The sequence below is a fragment of the Quercus suber genome, unplaced genomic scaffold (assembly GCF_002906115.3).
Source record: "Quercus suber isolate HL8 unplaced genomic scaffold, Cork oak 2.0 scaffold_57, whole genome shotgun sequence".
NCBI classification, from domain to species: domain Eukaryota; kingdom Viridiplantae; phylum Streptophyta; class Magnoliopsida; order Fagales; family Fagaceae; genus Quercus; species Quercus suber.
Genome location: NW_027069522.1, coordinates 1,301,136 through 1,320,676, shown reverse-complemented (window position 1 = coordinate 1,320,676; position 19,541 = coordinate 1,301,136). Strand labels below are relative to the sequence as shown.

At 35.7% G+C, this 19,541-nt stretch overlaps 2 long non-coding RNA genes across 2 annotated transcripts; one reads left to right on the top strand and one right to left on the bottom strand.

The window, feature by feature from the left end:
• Positions 1–206: 206 nt before the first annotated feature.
• Positions 207–2,869, bottom strand: LOC112033947 (uncharacterized). Its single transcript, XR_002885312.2, has 3 exons — positions 2,513–2,869; positions 1,508–1,575; positions 207–551 (listed from the first exon to the last, which is right to left on the bottom strand). It is a non-coding gene; the product is annotated as an uncharacterized LOC112033947 (long non-coding RNA).
• A 6,195-nt stretch (positions 2,870–9,064) lies between these two features.
• Positions 9,065–15,700, top strand: LOC136067078 (uncharacterized). The gene is made up of 3 exons (XR_010628599.1): positions 9,065–9,453; positions 9,534–9,683; positions 15,215–15,700. It is a non-coding gene; the product is annotated as an uncharacterized LOC136067078 (long non-coding RNA).
• The last annotated feature ends 3,841 nt before the right edge of the window (positions 15,701–19,541 follow it).

The following is a 19,541-nucleotide window of genomic DNA, read 5'->3' as shown; positions in this document are numbered from 1 at the left end:
CACATAATTCTAAAAAGCAAACAAATATTTAAATTGGAATGATGACCCAAAAGTTATAACATACCTTAAGATTTGGGATTAAAAAAAGAAATACCTCACATATAAGATGTCACGACCCAAACTTGTACTTCAGAATTTAGAGCATAACTGGCATGTTAATATAAAGTTTAACTTAATACTAACATGAACCAACTAAAGCTAAAGGTGCTTGTCAAAAATCATTTCTTATATTCCTTTTTACTTCCTTGCATAAAAGCTATAATATACAAAATTCTTAAAAACTTGAAAACTTAAGGTATTCATGTAAATATTACATAACTAAATGTTTAACAAAACTCTTATTTACAAACCTAACCTCAAAGATATATAATTGAGGTTCAAAACAAACTAAGGTTCTAAAATACATCTGTGCTCAAAAGGATCAAGTACATCTTAATTTCTCATATACAACAAAAGAGCTAAACTAATATACAACAAAAAACTATACATTCCAATCATAGATTCCTTGTCACCTCTAATACTCTCACTGCTTTCAGGAAAGAACCTGTGTACTGAAATATAATAGGGTGAATTGTGAAACCTAATAAGGTTTTAAGTTCATGAGTATTTAATAAAAATGCATGTAAATCAAATATTTTATGGATATGCCAGCTTTGATAAATAGTCTTCAATAGTGTTCATACTATTCTTAAAATAACTTATGAACTTTCAGATGAAAATATATCATTTTCCTTTCATATAATAATAAAAGGACATAGTAAAGAACTTAAACATAATTCAGTAATCTTATCTTTAAGTGGATTATAAACATCTAATCATAAAGTTTTCATCAGACTTATAATACATTCAACATACCTTTCTTATCATCATACTTTTCTTATAAATTCAAAATAGCTTAATAACTCATTAATAATACATTAGTCAGTCCAATTGTAAGTCTGTCACAACTTTGAGAGGCTTCTAGCACGTTGTACCAAGCATCCAGCATTCCTCACAATGCTAGAAAATATTAGGATCATATCAAAAAGTATCATACTCCTTTCAGTGTAATCAGATCAGATCATCAACCATGGGGTCGATTGGCATCCTCCACAAGTTGGCTGTTCCCAACAAAGGTAGGTACAGCAGAGTCTTCACCACTTATATTGGCCAATCAAAAATTTCCATGAAAATGCCAGTACTATTAACCTCTACCCCTACTAGCTGAGTTCAGATCATAACAATAGAATAACCCGAAAACTATATTTTTCTGATAATTATACTTTTACATAAATATTTCATAACAATGGCGTATCTACTTCATTTTTAAATATTATATTCGTGATATAAGTAATAACATCAATATGCTAGAATTATCATATATATATGGGATTCAACAATTCACGAACATATATCTTTACTTAAATCATGCTTATATGTAATAAGTTTAATTAAAAGGTTTTGATGCATGATAAATTTTTTAAACAATTCTTATACTTATCAAACGCATATGTCATATACTCCTTACTTGAAAGCAGAAGACGCGAGAGATTTCAATAAGATGAGCTCAAGTGTCCACGTTCTCGTTCTCATCACCTAAATGAATGACCAAAACTTATTACTAACAAATCTTCCTAAGTATATAAACTTATACATGAATTACAACTTAACTCTCAAACTCAAAAAATTCTTAATTCTCATCAAACAAAGGTTCCCCAAATACAAGATACATTCATCAAACACATGATGTACCAAACCATAAAGAAACCAAAGGCATACAAAATTTATCTATGATCCAAACATACCAAAAGATGAATATACTAATTTATAACTCAAAACATTCACCTTAACTTTAGAATTAAATCCTTAAAATTAGATATATCATTTACTGTTCATTGCTTATTTCAGCAGCATATACCTCATTTATAAAATATAAATGGGCTATCTATTCACACCAAATCTTCATGCAATTTATAGAACCAACACCTTTGGATGTCTAGCATATTTCATATCATTTTCAAAGCCAAAGCATAAAACCTTGATTAACTAAAAATCATACAAGACAACATACTTAAATCTGTCCTAACAGAATTTCATTCCACTTAGAAATTAAACCATTATTTTTATATTGATCCAATTCCTATGAGACCACTTCCATTACAACCATGTGTGTCTTAGAATTCATAAGAACTACTCCTAGCATCCAAATTCACAAAATATGATTTAATCTAGCTTTTTCATTTTGTAAACATTGAATTTGTCACAGTGACAGCTTTAACATATTTTCTCACAAAATTATCAACTAATTGCAATTGGCCTTCATTTCGTGTGGGTGTTTTTATACCTATACTATACATGTTAGAATATATTAATAGGCAGCCAATTGACCATAATATCTTCAATTTTTCAACTTGCTAACACAAAACCACAAATTCCAACTTCTAACAAAAATTAGAGAATATATAATGAAAACTAAAGCAAACCATTACACCATTAAAATTACCCACAACAGAAAATAATCTTATTTATTTACCCACAACTGAAGCTGAAACTTTAGTAAGAGTTTGATTTCTTCTTAGAGAGAGAGATATCTATGGTTTCGGTGAGAGAAAAAGGATGGTTGTTGGTGAGAGGAGGTGCTGCCGGTTCAAGAACAAAGAAAGAGAAAAAAGAAAGAAGAACAAGGGATATACATTATGGTGCAACAAAGAGATAAGGGAGAAGAATTTGGGTGAAGCACGTGTTTGCTAGGGGAAGAAATGGGTTGATGACTCACCCATTAACTTTTCAAAATTTACTTACCACCCCTCTATATTCTAGAAAGACCCAAAAAATAAATAACTATGCACATATATCCTTACCTTTATAAAACTTTTTTCCATAACTTTAAAAAAAAAAAAAAAAGCCTATAGCTTTTATAACATCAAAATATCAAAGTCTTACGTACTTAACGTAATTAAGCTAATAATAAGTATATAAATCTATAAAATTAATCATGCAATTAGGCCGGGATGTTACATAAGAGGCTTATCCCAAAAGCTCAAAGGTATGTCTTAACTTGAAAGGTTCATGGGGACATAGCCCATTTGCTATCATAAGCCCAAATCAAGGCCTTTTTGAAAAAGAAATTCTTGGACCTAAGGTAACAAATGTGCTATGGGCCTAGCATCCTAGATCCTACAAAGTCAAATGAATCTCTTTAGTTTTGGGCCTTCTTGTTGCATGTAAAGGCCAAGATGATGTGAGACTCATGGACCTTGAGGGAAAGGTCATAACGTATTCTAGCTAGGAGGCTACTTCAAAAAAATGAATGAAATGAATGAAAGATGAAGAGCCCAAAAGTTATGAATACATTGGTAGCCCATGTTTGAGACAAAGGATTGGAAATCTATAAGCATATTCTAATGAAAGTCCATGAGTGTAAACTGAGAGCACTTTGTAAATGGACCAAGCCCTATGAAACTAGGGATAAGACACATGAGAGGAAATGGAGTGATTTTGTAATTGAGCCTTCATTAAAATGGACTTAAATATTTTCTTAAGGACATCTAAATAAAGCACGCTTTTTAATTTAGGAAACATGCTTATCTTAAGGGTGTCACGTACCGTTTTTCCACGTGCCACGATGTCTAGCTACTCGACTCAAGAGGAGACTAACCATGTTTTCCCATATTGAGGGATGTTCCAAGGCTGTGGACCTTCACAAGAGTTAACGACTTCTCCGAGGCTGGGGGTGCTGGGTCTTGGGAAGACCATGACTGGACCAATATGAAAGGCCTAGTTAAATACTCCCCAACTCACATTTGGATTCAATGGGACCCTAATTCACCCACCAATGAAGGACGATACTTCGTCTTGGTTGATGATGAAAATGATAATATGGAGCACTAGACTGATAGTGCCCACGATTGGTTCGATGGAGAAGAAGATTACATATTTTCCGATCAAGTCGTCCAATGGGATCTGGCTAAAGCAATACTGTAGATACCACATTTTGTACCCTTTACGACTTAGGCCCCCGTTCCCCAATGATGTTAGAACTTTAAGGCTTGAGGTTGGTTTAGAGCCCAAGCAGATGGAAATTGACTTGAGGAAAGTGTTTATGTAAAAAATAACTTATTTTTTAGAATACAAAACTATTTTCAGAAAAGAAAGGCCACATAAACCCTAGGGTGTGTGGGCGCAACGCGCGATCAATGCCTTTATGGGGAGTATGCCTCGACTGAGTGGACCTGGGCAGAGAAAAGGAGTCGCCACCTAGTTTTATGGTCTAGAAACCATAAATATAGCACCCTTACGTGAAATGACTGATCTTACTACCAAAGTATGGGTTCGGAGTTTAGGTGCAATTTTGGGAAGGTGGTAGGCATCTAAAACCGCCTAACTTGTGGGTCGGCTTCCACTCATTATGTCTAAAACCGCCTAACCTGTGGGTCGACTTCCACTCATTATGTCTTACGTCTTAATCTCATTAAAGGAATATTCAACACTGTATTCTATACTCACACACAAACACTAACATGCATCTAATAATTAACAAGGCATCAAATGTTCCATAACCCTAATATACATCTATCATGGCATCTCATCGCATCATAAATCCTAGCATACTTAAAAAATAAAATTAAAAATTAAAAAAAAAAAAAAAAAAACATCATATTGGCATCATTCCTAGCTGAACCAGACAGTAACTTTTAACAGTAACTTTTCCACACTAAGATAAATATCTCCCTTATTAAAAGCATCCACCTGCTGTTGATTTTCACATTCCCCCACAAGATTTGTCAATCCAAAATAAAGAAATCTAAATCTAGACCCAAATAATTATTTGCCAAGCAGCCTCACATATCAAATAATCAATACATAAATACCAGAGTAGAACAAGGCTATAAGGAAGAAAATCTGCAACTCAAGAATTAAGAATAGGCACTTGTGCAAGGTTTGGGATGAATTAATTAGGAAAGAGAAAGAAAGTAGAAAAGAAAATAATATAATATTCACTCAAATTAATTAGGTTAGCTAATATGGCAATTAATTTTAAAGATGACATGGATTATAGTGATTTTCTAACCATTAGATTTCTTAGAAATCTATAGTCTAAAAAATGTGTAACTTGAACCCATCTTTTATATATATATGATGACATCCCAACCCAAGGTGGATGAGGATGCACCCGAATTGTATACCTTGCTTGACAGGTGGTGCACATCTAGTCTTTTTCAGTTGACTTCAACTAAAACTTAGGAATTCAAACTCATCTATTCCCTATTTATGCCTCACTAACAAGCAGCGTTTATACTGTCCCAACCATTAATAGATGAAGCCCAAAGCCCTAGTAATCACACTTCCTGGTGTTCAAATACCCCCTCGCACAACTTTTGAATTATCTATAAACAATAATAATAATAATAAAAAGGTATTTTGAATTATAATGTGAAAATGTAGACATCGCCAATGCGTATGATTTCTTACCCTTTGTTTTTGTTCAAGGCACAGACAACAAGGACAAGTATCTTGCCAACTAGTCTGAGTCTTCTTTAAACAAAGCCATATCAAATACCAATTTTCTTTGTGTTTTTTTTTTTTGTTTTTTGGGTAAGTTATATGCATCCAATGGGTCTTATACCTATAACTTCACCCAGAGGTCATTAGCTGCTGATATACGAAATAATAATTGTAGTTATAAGCAAATAACGTCAAAAACGAAAGCACTAAAATTCATTAGTAGTGAGATTATCATATGATTATACCTATTTTACCTAAATCAACCTTTTATCAGCAAGGTAGAGACTCTAAAATTGCCACACCAAAGAACTGAAATAATTAATTAAATTTATAAATAAATAAATAAATAAAACCTATGATTTTTAATAATTTACTAGATCATGATCCTCTACATTTGCTTTGAAATAGAGAGAGTTCATTTCATGGTAAGAATTTCATTTTTTTCATAAATCTAAACAGGTTAATGGCACTATGTCATTTAAAATATCATTCCACCAAATAAAAATTGATAATTGATGTTAAATGACGCGATATTGTGTATACCTTCAAATTTTTGAAAAGCTAAATCTTTGGCATTGAATGGTCCCTCTCCATTTCAAAAACAAATAGAGGTTCCTAGAACTATCTTGGAATCACAAATAACTAATGCATCCAACATTGTTGTTACAAGTCTAAAATACCTAATTATGTCTAAAAAGTTCTCCCAACACAAGCAACAACTATAAGTTAAAACATTCAAAAAGAAAGAAAAGTCAAGATCTTTTGACATGAGAAAATGTAAAGGCTGAAATCTAGGTTGCACGGACACGCCATTTTTGGCGTCGTGTCGGTGTCGGACACGTGTCGGACACCGGAACGGGTACGACTCGCCGGATTCCGGTGTCCGGCGAGTGTCCTCTTTTTTTTTTTTCGTTTCTCCGACACGCGCCGACGCGGCGCCGACACGGCTCCGACACGGCTCTGACGCGATTCCGATGCGTCTGACACGCCAGCAGTGAAGAAAAAAAATAGAAAATCACAGATTGAAGAGAAAAATTCGGCCGAAATCACGCATTTTGGGCTTCTTTCCCTCTTAAAAAATAAAAAGAAAAATCACTGCCACTGGATCTTCTATAGAGGAGATGAAAAAGAAAGGAAAAAAACAAAGAAAAAAAAGAACGAGATGAAGGCATGAAGCAGAGCCGTTGTGAGAGAGAAAATACAGAAGAAGAAGAAGTGAAAAAAGATGAGAAAAGAGACTGAAGAACCTGAGCCACTGAAAATTGAAGAGACGTGGGAAGTGGGAACGTTGGAAATGAGAAAAAGAAGAAAAAATGGTCAGGTAAGAGGAGAAGTAAATAGTGGAGGCCATGTGAGTGGGTTGGGAAATGGAAAAAGTTAGTGGAAGGAAACTTTTGTCCAATTTGTTTTTTTTATTTACAAAAAAATCATTATTAATTATATTTTAATAATAATTAGAATAATCTATTTACTTTATTTTATAGGAAATTATATATATAAAATATGCCTAAATATAAAATATAATTAATTATTTCACCGCCGTGTTCCCGCCGTGTCGTGTCCTTATTTTTCAAAAATTGCCGTATCCCTGTATCCGTGTCCGTGTCCGTGTCTGTGCAACATAGATTTTTAGACAACTCGTAATATAAAGATTTTGATAGATAGTTATTAAAAAAGATAGAATAAATGTAAAATATGCCTGTAAATAAATAAAATATAAAGTTATCAACTAATAAATTAATTAATTGTTGTACCCCCATTGTGTTGTCTCATAATTTTTCAAGAATTGTTATGTCACTGTGTCTTATGTCGTGTTTTTGTCCATCCTTCTCAGCATAATAATAAATAAAACCTAACATTGAGAAATAAAAGACTAGTTTGGTTATAACTACGGGCTAAAGAAAATAACCTACTGGTGCCTTCTTTGTTTTGGTATTGGATGCTCCTGCAAGTTTAGTATGGCAGCCGTCAAAAATTCTTTTTTCCTTTCTATTCTTAGACACAAAAGTGATTCCTCCCTATTTCTATTTTTACACTTGTCCCCTTCTACCATCAAAAGGACCTGCCAGTTTGGGATGGCTGGAGGTAAGCGAATTTGGATCTTTCTGTGGACACAGGTGGGGGAAAGATCCTGAACAAGAACAACCTCTGAAATCAAGAAATTATATTGGTAGATTGTTGTTGCTTGTGTCGACAAAGGCGGAAAAGGAAATGCTGGATCGTTTGCTACGTATATTGTTGTTTTGCTTATGTGATGTGGAGTTGTGTTTGGGAAGCCTTTTTTTCTTTACAATCCAAATGTGATAGTGTGATGCATCACTGTCACCAATGGTGTGCCCTTTACTCAACCATGAGTGGGGTGAACATGGGAGCCATCCTTGCACATTGATGGGAGCCACCAACATACTTAGTAGAACCTTTTTACTCAACCATTGGTGGAGCGAACATGAGAGTCTTCTAGCTCTACTTGGTGGGACCTCTACTACCGAATACTTGCCCACGAACCATCAGCTTTGATGCCAATTGTTGGGGGAGAGAACACATTAGAGAGACTCCAATTGAGTAGTTAATATAACATATAAAGACAACACTTAACTGAAAAGCTTAAATCAATGGCTATGAGCTCAACTATATTATATTAACTGCTCATTCTTCTCATTAATATCCAATGTGAGACTTCACTACTCAACTAATCAAGCTTCTCACACATGAAATTTCTAACGGTATCATGTTTTTTATGATGCTGAAGTGCCTGCTTGTGCTCCTCCTTAATAGCTGCTGTGTAACTTCAAAACAGCCATTTACTATTCATTATTGGGTCCAAATTCTTACCTTCAAATGTTAGTTTGTTTCTACTCTTTTTTTGAATATTTAGTGTTTGTTTGGTTTGCGTTTGCGTTAGACGTGTTTTGTGTTTCAGCCCTTTTTTTTTTTACTAACCCAGCGACTCTTGCTCTGTTCCCATGAACAGTGCAAGAAGGCAAGTGAACAGTGTTTTCCTTGTGAACAGTAATCCGAAAAATATATATATATTTTTTTTATTGTTTTCAGTTTTCAGTTTTCAGAAAAATAAGCGGTATCTAAACGCACACGTAGTTTGTTTCTAATATAGGTGACTTACAGCTGAAAACCTCATTTTCTGCTCAGATTAAAAGGACCTGTTTAAAGAAGATTATGCATATTACAGGGGTTAAGAGAATTAACTCAAGTTCAAGTCATTACCCAACCATACAGCTTTGGTATATTGACACTTTAGGAACAAGCGAGGAAGTTAAGTAGATTATGGCATGGTTGGAGAGCTTCGCATATATTGTTGGTTCACTTCCTAACTGTTTAAACTTATGGGTTTTTTGGTTCCCAACATGGCTCATACTTGGTTGACAATGATTGCAAGGTGGTTGTTAGAGAGCTTCATGTACATTTTTGATCCACTTTCTAACTACTTAAGACTTTCATTTTGATGGTTGCCAAGAATTGCAAATTGAAGTTGTGATGCGTTTGGTTCATCTGGTTACTAGAAGGCTGCTTTTTTTGACATCATGAAAAGTTTATTTCTCTCATCATATGACTAAAAGTTTGATATTTACTGAGTGTGTTCCCTATTTCACTTTTCTTTGCTGTTCTTTTCATTTGCTTGACAGTCACTTGATAGCGTGGTTGGTTACATTCATTATGGTATTCATTTGTGTGCTATGTACTAGAAAAGGTTAATGTAATAGAGATTGTACCATAGTAACTCAGAAAGATAGCAAGAATCCTAATCAGACAGAAAATGAATCATATGACTAAAACATTACCAGAGATTTATGTTGAGTGAACAGAGCTCCTTGTCAAAGATGATACCTTTTTAGGATATATTATTTTCAATATATGTTTTAGATTCATATTTAATCACCTATTGTTTGGTAAATGATTACGTAGGTGCATCATGGGGGTGCTGGAACAACTGCTGCTGGCCTTAAAGCTGCGGTAACTAATTCTGCTATTCTAGGGGATTCATAGTCTTGTAATTGTTTCAGTTGCTTATGTTGGTCTTCTCTGCTATTTAGTGTCCAACAGCCGTTGTCCCATTCTTTGGTGATCAACCATTCTGGGGAGAGCGGGTTCATGCCCGAGGAGTAGGTCCTGCACCTATCCCAATTGATGAATTTTCACGTGAAAAGTTGGTTGATGCCATTAACTTCATGCTAGATCCTGAGGTAGCCGCTAACATCCTATCTTAATTTTGTTGTCTAAGTGAGTCATGTTGTTATGTATATGCCTTAAGTAGAAATAGCTGTCTTGTTGGTTAGACTTGAAGATGCTAAATTTTCTTGAAAGGGCATGCACTGATACTTAAGTTAATGGAAGGGATTCTTGTTCATTTTTATGCCTTAAAGTAGAAATATATATCTTTTTAGTTAGACTTGAAGCAGATAAATTCTCTTGAAAAGGACATGCACGGATACTTTAGTTCATGGAAAGGGATACTAGTTTTTATTTTTAATTTTATTGCAACTAACTGATGTCCCATGCATTAGTATATTATGGTTTATTTTAAAATGATTTGGATACTTTTTTTCTTATGAATTATTTATAATACTCATTGTTTTGTATAAAGATTTAGGGAATTATTAGTTTAAATTATATTACACCTCATTAAATAGAAAGGAATTTGGACAAGTATTTTGTTAATATTAATATGAGTAAGAATATGAACGTCTTGCTTGAGTAAATTCACAAATATTTAATTATGTCATTTAATTGAAGCCACAAATATTTAATTATTGTAATTAATTAAAGTGCAAATTATCTTTTTATATTCCTGTAAATAGTTTCCCTATTTTCCACCTAAGTTTAATTACCAATAAGGCATCAAGGTAATTGCCTTCAATTAGCATCTCCTTTATAATTTGATTGCCTCTTTGGAAATGCATATGGTAAAACAATGTTGTTTAAATTAGAAATGTATTTTCCTACTAGCTATAGAATAGAAATCTTACCTTAACTTGTAAGATTAAGATTAAATAATATTTAAATAAATGACATGATAGAAGTCATATTTAATGCTAGCTTAAATAATTATTAACATGTCATAAGTGATTATTGTCTTCGATATTAAATTGGTAAATGCATGTAAAAATTGATATAGATCTTCTAGAGTTCCTATGGTAACTCAACCTTAAAATCCTTACCATTCATGGTTGAATTAATGGTTAAGATTTTTCCATAACATCACTATCTTCTATTAGAATTGAGCAAATATTTGAAAAAACCAATCCACCCTATCAACTTGGTTTGATCCAATAGGTCGTAGGCAGTTTTGACTGAGTGGATGGTTAAAATCAGGGTTTTCCTTCTTAATTAATTTGATGTCAAACAGGTCTTAGGTTTTATAAGAAATTACCAAGAATATGACCCAATTGACCAGTAAACCCATCTATCTAGACACGTGATTTTCATTGGAGATAATCCTTCTATTTTTAAATTTCCATATGATTTTCATACTCTCTCTCTCTCTCTCCAAAGACAGCCTTACACAACTTCACTATCTTTCAAGACCTCGTTGTCCCTAGCTTTTGTCAACCCTTGTGATCCCTTCATCATTGCCTTCGAGACCATTGGAGCCTTCGAAATCACTTGCATCTTGGTCCTCACGCATTCACTATCACTTGCCTTTTTCCCTCTGAAGGCTTTGTCCAGAATTCCATTTCTCTCTATCGATTGTTGTATTTGTATTGTACTGTGTTGATTTTAGATTCACATCAGATTGCTAAAGTTTTAGATTGTTTTAATAAATTTTATTCCTGGGGTCCTTGGTAGTGTATCTCTCTTTCCTTTTTCTTTTTTTCTTCTCTCTCTCTCTCTCTCTCTCTTTCTCTCAGTAATTTGTGTCAAAAATATCACCTGTCCGAAGTCCGACCATCCACTTGAAAGTAGGGAGCTCAATTCAACCATTCCAATAGTTGACACTGAGCCCAAAGATCAATCACTTGACACGGTCAAGTCATAATGTTCACCCACCAACCCATGAGCAACCCCTATGTTTCATAGATACTAAAAATTGTGCCAGTTAATGTTTGTTTAAGTGTTGATGGCTGGTCAAATTCCACACTAATCATTAAATCATGGATGGTTAAGATTTAAGAACTCTACAAATGAGTTACTATTAGAATTCTATGGTGTGGTTTTGAAATAGATTGTTCTTTGCCAACTTTAGTAATAGAATTGTTACTTAACTTGTAAGATTTAAATAATACTTAATTTAATGACACAATAGAATTCAAATTTAACTCTAAATTAAATAATGAATATATCATATGTAATTAACAACTTCAATATTAAAGAGTTAAATATGTTGTTTAAGGTGAAGGTGTTTAGGGTTTGATAAGTCAACCCTAACACATAAAATATTATTTATATATAAAGAAGTACATGATATTACTATTTTGTCCCTAGTACTTATAACACTCACCCTCAAGCTGGAGGGTTTTTATCATACAATCCTAACTTGTTACATAATAAACCCAAACTAGTCTTACATAAAGCTTTGGTAAACATCTTAGCAATCTGGACTTTTGCAGAAACATATGGAGTAGCAATTACCCCATCTTCTACTTTCTCTCGTGTAATATGACAATCTACTTCAATATGCTTGCTTCGTTCATGGAACACAGGATTGGTGGCAATGTAAATTGTTGCTTGATTATCACAATGCATAGTCATAGGTAGCTTTACAACAAATCTTAATTCCTCACGTCAATGCTTAATCCACATAAGCTCACATGATGTGTGTGCCGTGGCTCTATTCTTAGCCTTTGCACCAGATCTGGCAACAATAGTTTGTTTCTTACTTCTCCAAGTAATTAGGTTTCCTCTCAGAAAAGTGCAATACCCAGTAGTGGATTTTCTATTTGACGGTGATCCAGCCCAATTAGCATCAGTGTAGGCTTCTATCCGTAGGTGACCATTAGCTTTATAAAGAAGATCACAGCCTGGATGTGCTTTAAGATACCTCACAATCTGAATAGCTGCCTCCCAATGTGTAAGGCGAGGATCTTTCATATACTAGCTCAAAACACTAACTGCAAATGATATTTAGGCGAATAAGTGTGAGATGATTTAGTTTACCAACTAGACGACGAGTAATTGTGAGATGATTCAGTTTACCAACCAGACGACGAATAATTGTGAGATGATTTAGTTTACTATCTAGGATCTTTCATATACTGGCTTCTTGCCCTCCACCAATAATCTTCCCTGTCTTGAGATCTTGAAAGATACAATGAGTGGATAAAAAAATGGTAGCACAATTCAAAAGTTTAGTAAGCTTACTAATGGACAAAAGATTAAAAAGAAAATGAGGAATATATAAGACAGATGAGAGAGAGATTAGGACTAAGATTGGTAGTGCCCAAACTAGAAATTGTAGTGGCTGAGCCATCTGCCAATGTAACATTGGGAAGACTACTAGATTGCTCAAGGTCAGAGAGTAAACCTGAGGTTCCTATCATATGATTAGTAGCACCTGAGTCAATGACCCAAGGGTCCTGAGTGGCAAGACAAGCAGTGGAAGTACCTTGTTGAGCCAAAGTAGAAGTAATATCAGACCCAACAGAGTTGGAATGCAGAGACAAAAGGCGATTATACTCTTTCTCAGGAATAGAGACTACTCTAGATGTTGGTGGAAGTGACTGTGAAGGCGGTTCTTCAAATTGAAAACTAGCTTGGTGTGCCCAGGGTCTAACATACAACTCCCAACAAAAGTCTATTCTACTGTATGATTCTCACATGACAATAAGTGCACTTACACGAAGACCACGTCCTCTACCTCGACCCCCTTGTTCACTACCACGGCCCCTTTGGTCATGACCTCCATGGCCTCAGCCTCCACGGCCTTGACCTCCACGACCACCTCTATTACTCCCCATATAAGTGATAAAGGCAGATTTATCACGAGAAGGTAATGCATCAGTACTAGAGGAAGAGAAAGAGGTAGTACTCGAGTCAGATAATGTGGCCGATCGAAGTCTACCAAAAACTTCACTCAATGAAGGGAGGTTTGGACTAGCTAAAATTTGTGATTTTACCGGATTCAAACTTTTAGGCAATCTAGAGAGGAAGTGAGCAACATGCATAGAATGTCGTTGTTTCTTCGTAGTTTTAACATCAGAGGAGATGAGCTAATAAATATTGAGTTCTTCTCATACACCCTTAAACTCGTTATAATAGTCCTCCAAAGACAAATCACTCAAACTCAAGGAGTTGATGAAGATCATAAATCTGCTTCAAATTGTTAACACTAGAGTAAAGTTCCTTTGCTTGTTCCCAAACAAGTTTAGCAGTTGGTAAGAAAACCAAACTACAATTGATCTTAGACTCCATGCTATTCCACAAGCAACTCCTAATTTGTGCATCTTTGGCTCTCTAATCAACAAATTTAGGGTCTGTAGGTCCAAGGGGTTCACTAATCACGCAATTAAACTTCTTTGTACCAAATTTCAACCAGCAACCACTCCAATGTACTCCAAGCAATCAGTGAATCCAACAGCAACTCATCTATCAAAGAATCAACACCAAACTATTCCAAAAACAAGGCAGCAACAAATCCATACCAACACCAAAAAAAAAAAGGCCCAATCCACCACTAAACATCAACTAACAAAGTCTAGTCCAACAAATAAACCCAAGGCTGCCTTAACATATAATCAGAATGTATTGAAGAAAAGAAGAAAATCAAACCATGGTTGAAACCCTCAGGTGAAAACTCTGGCGGCGGCGCGAGGATCGGCGAGTGGGCTAGGATGGGTTGCCGGAGGAGGGCAAGTAAAACCCTGCCTCTCTCGCAGCCAGTGACATCGATCTGGTGTCGCAAGACCTGAGAGAGGGTCACAGATGTTGGAGAACTCCTTCAGCCTCTAAATCGAGATCATCGGAGGTTTGTGTTAGGGTCGTCGGAGCTAGTGAGGTGCTGTTATGCTTGCCAGTGATAACAGTATCGATGGGTAGTGATTGGAGGATTAACAGCAGTGGTGGGTTGGTGGCTCTAATACCATGTTGTTTAAGGTGAAGGTGTTTTGGGTTTGATATTATTGTTTTGCCCCTGGTACACATAACAAAATATATTTTAAAAGATGTGAACGCTAATAAAAGAGCAATCCAATTTCCTTTTCAAAGAGAGTGCCATGACAAAACCTTGTCCTTGAGGTATTGTAGGTGAGGATCCACAGCTTTTACATACATAATGATTATAGGCAATGGACAATGTTTTGAGCCAGATCATATTTCCTTCCCTCACTTTTTAGAGTCCCATGTTAAACATCGCAAACGTTTGTAAATACATCCGGACATGAATAAAACTCATTGCACCTCTAGGTATACTAGGGTAGTAATGAAAGTTATGGAGTCTTAATCGTCATGTTCTAGCAAACATAATAGATGTCAATTCACAAGGAAAGAACAATATTTTCCCAAAAACAATAAGGAAAAGCCATATATATAAAGATTTGAGACGTAATTCTACATCTTGCAAGTGAGGATTGACATAATGCAAATAAGGGTTCATATGTCTTATCAATTTGAGAATTTTAAGTTTAAAAGAAATATTCTGCCTTATTGCCTGTCTTTGGCATAGCAAATGCCCAATTAAATTAATGGACAGAATTAGTATATTTTTCTTGTCTTTGGCATAGCAATGCTCAATTAAATCAAGGGACAGGATTAGTAAATTTTTCTTCTTTGCCTTATGCAGGTCAAGAAGCGTGCTTTTGAGGTGGCTGATGCCATGAAAAATGAAGATGGGGTGACAGGAGCTGTGAAAGCCTTTCACAAGCATTTTCCTCCTAAACTATCTAAGGAAGAGAATAAGCCATTGCATGAGCACTCAAAAGTCTTTTCGATTCGGCAATGTTTTGGTTGCTCATTTTTGGGTTGATTTTCCGTCTCTTTTGTCATTACAGTCATAACATTGTGAGATTCTGGTACTTCAATTATAGCTTAGATAATTTTTTAAAACGACATAGTAGCTTAGTATTTTGGCTAGCGTTTTAAAGAAAATAAAAAATTAATAATTGTGATTTTGCCGGAATTTTTTCAGTTTCAGTTACCCAATTTATCAGATAATGGTACAATTACTTAATCCTTACCTGATTACATTATATGTATCTTCTCACTGTTGTCGTGTTGCTCGTGTATGGGACTGATTACATTGAACTTTGAAGATGATTTCGTTCATTTATCATTGTGTAACATTTGTTAACGTGGTTCTATTCTTGTTAACTCTAATAGTTGGAGACTATTGGTGTATCTAGGGGAGTTAAAAATTATTTGTTCGATAATGCATCTAAAATCTGTAAGTTTTCAAATCAGAAGTACTCATTTATAAATCTTCCTATCAAAAGTTTCGAGTGGGCACCATGGATATGCTTTTGGATTTTTTGTTATTTCTAAACATCATTATCTGCTATCAGCAAACAACTGCAAATTTTATATTCAGGAAATGCAATTATTCTAAGGGGTGGATTATTCCTCATAGCATGTACTTACATAAGCCTTAACAAGTGATTCTTTCGTATTTGGCATTTTCGCGACTTGTTATTCTTGGGGAGGGTGTTGTTGGGGTTAAAATTAACATAACATGTAAATATTACATGAGAGGGTAATTACGAAGAGATTACCCTACATAAAGAGGGAATGAGGGTGATTTTTTTTTTACATGCTTTCTACACATTTTCTTTGAAGCAGCAGTTTGAGGAAATCTTCTTCCAGCACTCGTAAGTGCATTTGGCCCTTCATCCAACATTATAAAGAAAGCTTTTTTCTTTCTTTCCTATTTATTTCACTTGATAGCAAAATATGGGTAGATTTGCTAAACTAATTGATACCCTCAAGGGCATGGCCACTTTTAGGGCTAAGTATAGAATCCCAAAAAATGTTGAACTTCAACATTATGAACTAGGAGAGTGGTTGCTTATGAATAAACCACCTGGGGCAGTGGTTATACCCGTGATCGCCTTTATAGAAGGCAGAATGGAAATTCCCATGGTTAGGGTAACTAGGGATTTTCTCATTAACTTTAGGTTATCCTCGACCCAATGTTCTCCTAACCTTTTTAGGATCCTCGGTAGTGTAGACATGATAAATCGAAAAAATGGGAACCAACCTTATGTGTCATGACGTGAATTGGGTCTATAATTGCCAAAAGGGAAAAGATACGGGTTACTATTTTAGGTGTAGAGTACCCTTTGTTAAGTTGATTTCTTGTATTCTTGAGTTGAATAAGGGTATGGATGAAGATTTCCTCATTATCTTGGGTGAATGGCATGACGGTTTGTGCTGCCCTACCCAAGATGGGGAACCAAGTGGGATACCCAAGGCCTTAGAATAACTTAGATTCCCCTATCTCCTTATCTTGCCATTTTTGCCTTCAAAAAAAAAAAAAAAAAAAAAAAAAAAATCTTTCAACTGACTCTTTTTGTTTTTTGTTTTCTCAGTAGACAAGTTTCACACTGCCTTGAACAAAAATCTAGTTAACTTTGCAGATCAAAACTAGATTCTATGATCAGAGATCTTCCTCCATCGAGACGGATAGCTTCGGGCGGTACACGTTATCTTAGGATTCAAGCCCATCTCCACTCGTTTCTAATCTCCCAAACACGTGATCAAAGCCAAAGACCCGAGGCTTACCTTGATTGATGTAGTTGTCCTCAGATTCTTGATTAAACCACCTTCATCTGGTATTTAGTACGCTCAGTTGCCTGCTCCACTTGCATCCAAGCTCTTTTATTCCCATGAGCAACCTCTTCCCTTTGACAAAGAGCAGGGAGAGCCAGCGTCTGAACCTACTCAGGAGGACATAGAGAAGGACTTTGAAGTCTTTTATCTGATAGACATCGAAGATCCTCTAGTATCTACCCACCGTCGCCTTGTTGCTGCTCACGTTAGTTACAGCCAAGAAGCAGTTGATGTTCCTGAGGCCATGGTACTTGAAGAGAAAATGCTTGACCTACTAGCCCTACTCACTACCTATAATAGGGGAAATGCTCCCGTGGTTCCTATTGTACGCCAGCCACCTACTCTTGCCCCATCTCACACCTCTACTGCAGATACCCTTGAGAAGAAGAGAAGGAGGGGGAAGCAGACTAAGAGTTCTGAAGAACGGTAGATACCCTAACCCACCTAACAGCCGCTTGCCAAAGAGACCAGAATTACAAGGGTGTAGCAAAAGAAAGGTACTACTATTGGGGCCGGCAAAGGCACAAAAGGGGAGCAGCGTTCCAAGGCTACCATATGGAACCTAGCCTTCGTGCTCAATTCGAGAGACATTGTCACATCTGAGGCATCCCTTAGGGATACTCAGAAGGGTAGGTTTGGATTGGTGTCTAAGTGCCTAGAGAAGGCTTTACCCCTTCTTGATGACATGTAGGAGCTCAAGGGGTTGAGAAAACGTGAGGTGTTCCTCTCACTAAAAAGGGATCTTGCAAATTTTAGTTCCTACACCATTGTTTTATAGCAACTTTCTCATGTTCTTTATGTTAAAACTGTAACATGTACATGCATTTTCTCTAAAAACAGGCTGTGCAAGCATCCTTCATGGCCAAGGAATGGGTCGACCATGCACTGTCAAAATCTTGAGAGGTAAAGAGTAAACTAGCTTAATCGGATAAGACCTTAGCTTATGCTAAGAAAAAAGTACAAAGACTCACTTTTTTATCTGCTTAAGGCCGAGAGAGGGTGTAAGAATGCTGAGGCTGCCCTAGGAGGGTTTGAGAAGCAGGCTGAGGAGTTGTAGGTTTCCCTGAAGAAGGATAAAACGCAACTTGACTTAGCTAGTAAGTAGATTAAACTTCAGTAGAAATAACTCAAGGGCAAGGATGCTGAGAAAGCGAAGGCCAAACAAGCTGCGCATGACGTTGGCATGACCAAAACTGCCTAAATCCTGACTGCTCAGCTTAGAGATGTAGCTTGGGCTTTTTTTCTTAAAGTTTGGGGTGAAGCCCTTAATGCTGCTGAAGTTAATGCTGACTCTGCTATGAGGGGAATCGATAAGGTTTATTACCTTCTAACACTTCACATTGCTCCCAATTCTGCCCCTCTTCCTCCCAATCCAAGCTCTACCTCTTTGCTACCCAAGTCTATAGTAGCCCTAACTTTTGTACCTTCTGTTGGAAAAGAAAAAGAACAAAAAACTCCAACCCCAGTGGTGGAGTTAGAAATAGAAGAAGTAGTAGAAGTTGAGCAGTTGAAAAAGAAGAAGAAGGAGAAAGAGAAGGAGGCTGCATCCTAGTTCTTCCAAGTTTAACACTTTAGGCCAATTTCATAATGGGCTAGGTTTAGCTAACGCCTCTTGTCTTCCTTTCCTTTTCTTTCTGTTGCTTTGTAATCAACTCTTAAATTTAAATGAAAATATCCAAGCTTTGTTACATTCCTGTTTTGCATAACTTTCAATTTTCTACTTTGCCAAATATAACATATGTTCTATTGACTAAAATGTATAGCCTTAAATATATTAAACCATCTTAAATTTAACTTAACCGTAATAGTATGATCCAGAAGCTCGGAAAGACTTATAATCAAACTTCTAGATTGTACCATATTTACCTTAAGGTTAACCTTCCTCGATACTTAACTAGTTTCTTACAAGTACTAATTTTCCTAAGACTTGTGACTTGAGGAGTCAGAAAAGACCAAGGTTCTGCTTAACACTTAACCAATGTCACAGAAGAGTTAGTTTACCCATGGCTTGTAACCCGAGGAGTCGAACAAGGCCAATGTTTTGTTAACCCTTAAACAATTTCATGTAAGGATTAATTTACCTAAGGCTTGTGACCCGAGGAGTTGAACAAGACCAAGGTTCTGTTTAACACTTAACCAATTTCATATAAGGGTTTTACCCAAGGCTTGTGACTCGAGAAGTCGAACAAGGCCAAGGTTCTATTTATCACTTAACCAATTTCACACAAGGGTTAATCTTAACGAACAACCTTTTGTAAACCGAGCACCAAACATCAAAAGAGTAAGAACTCGATGAAAGCCAAAGTATTATTAATAATAATATCTACACAAATTATTTACATTCT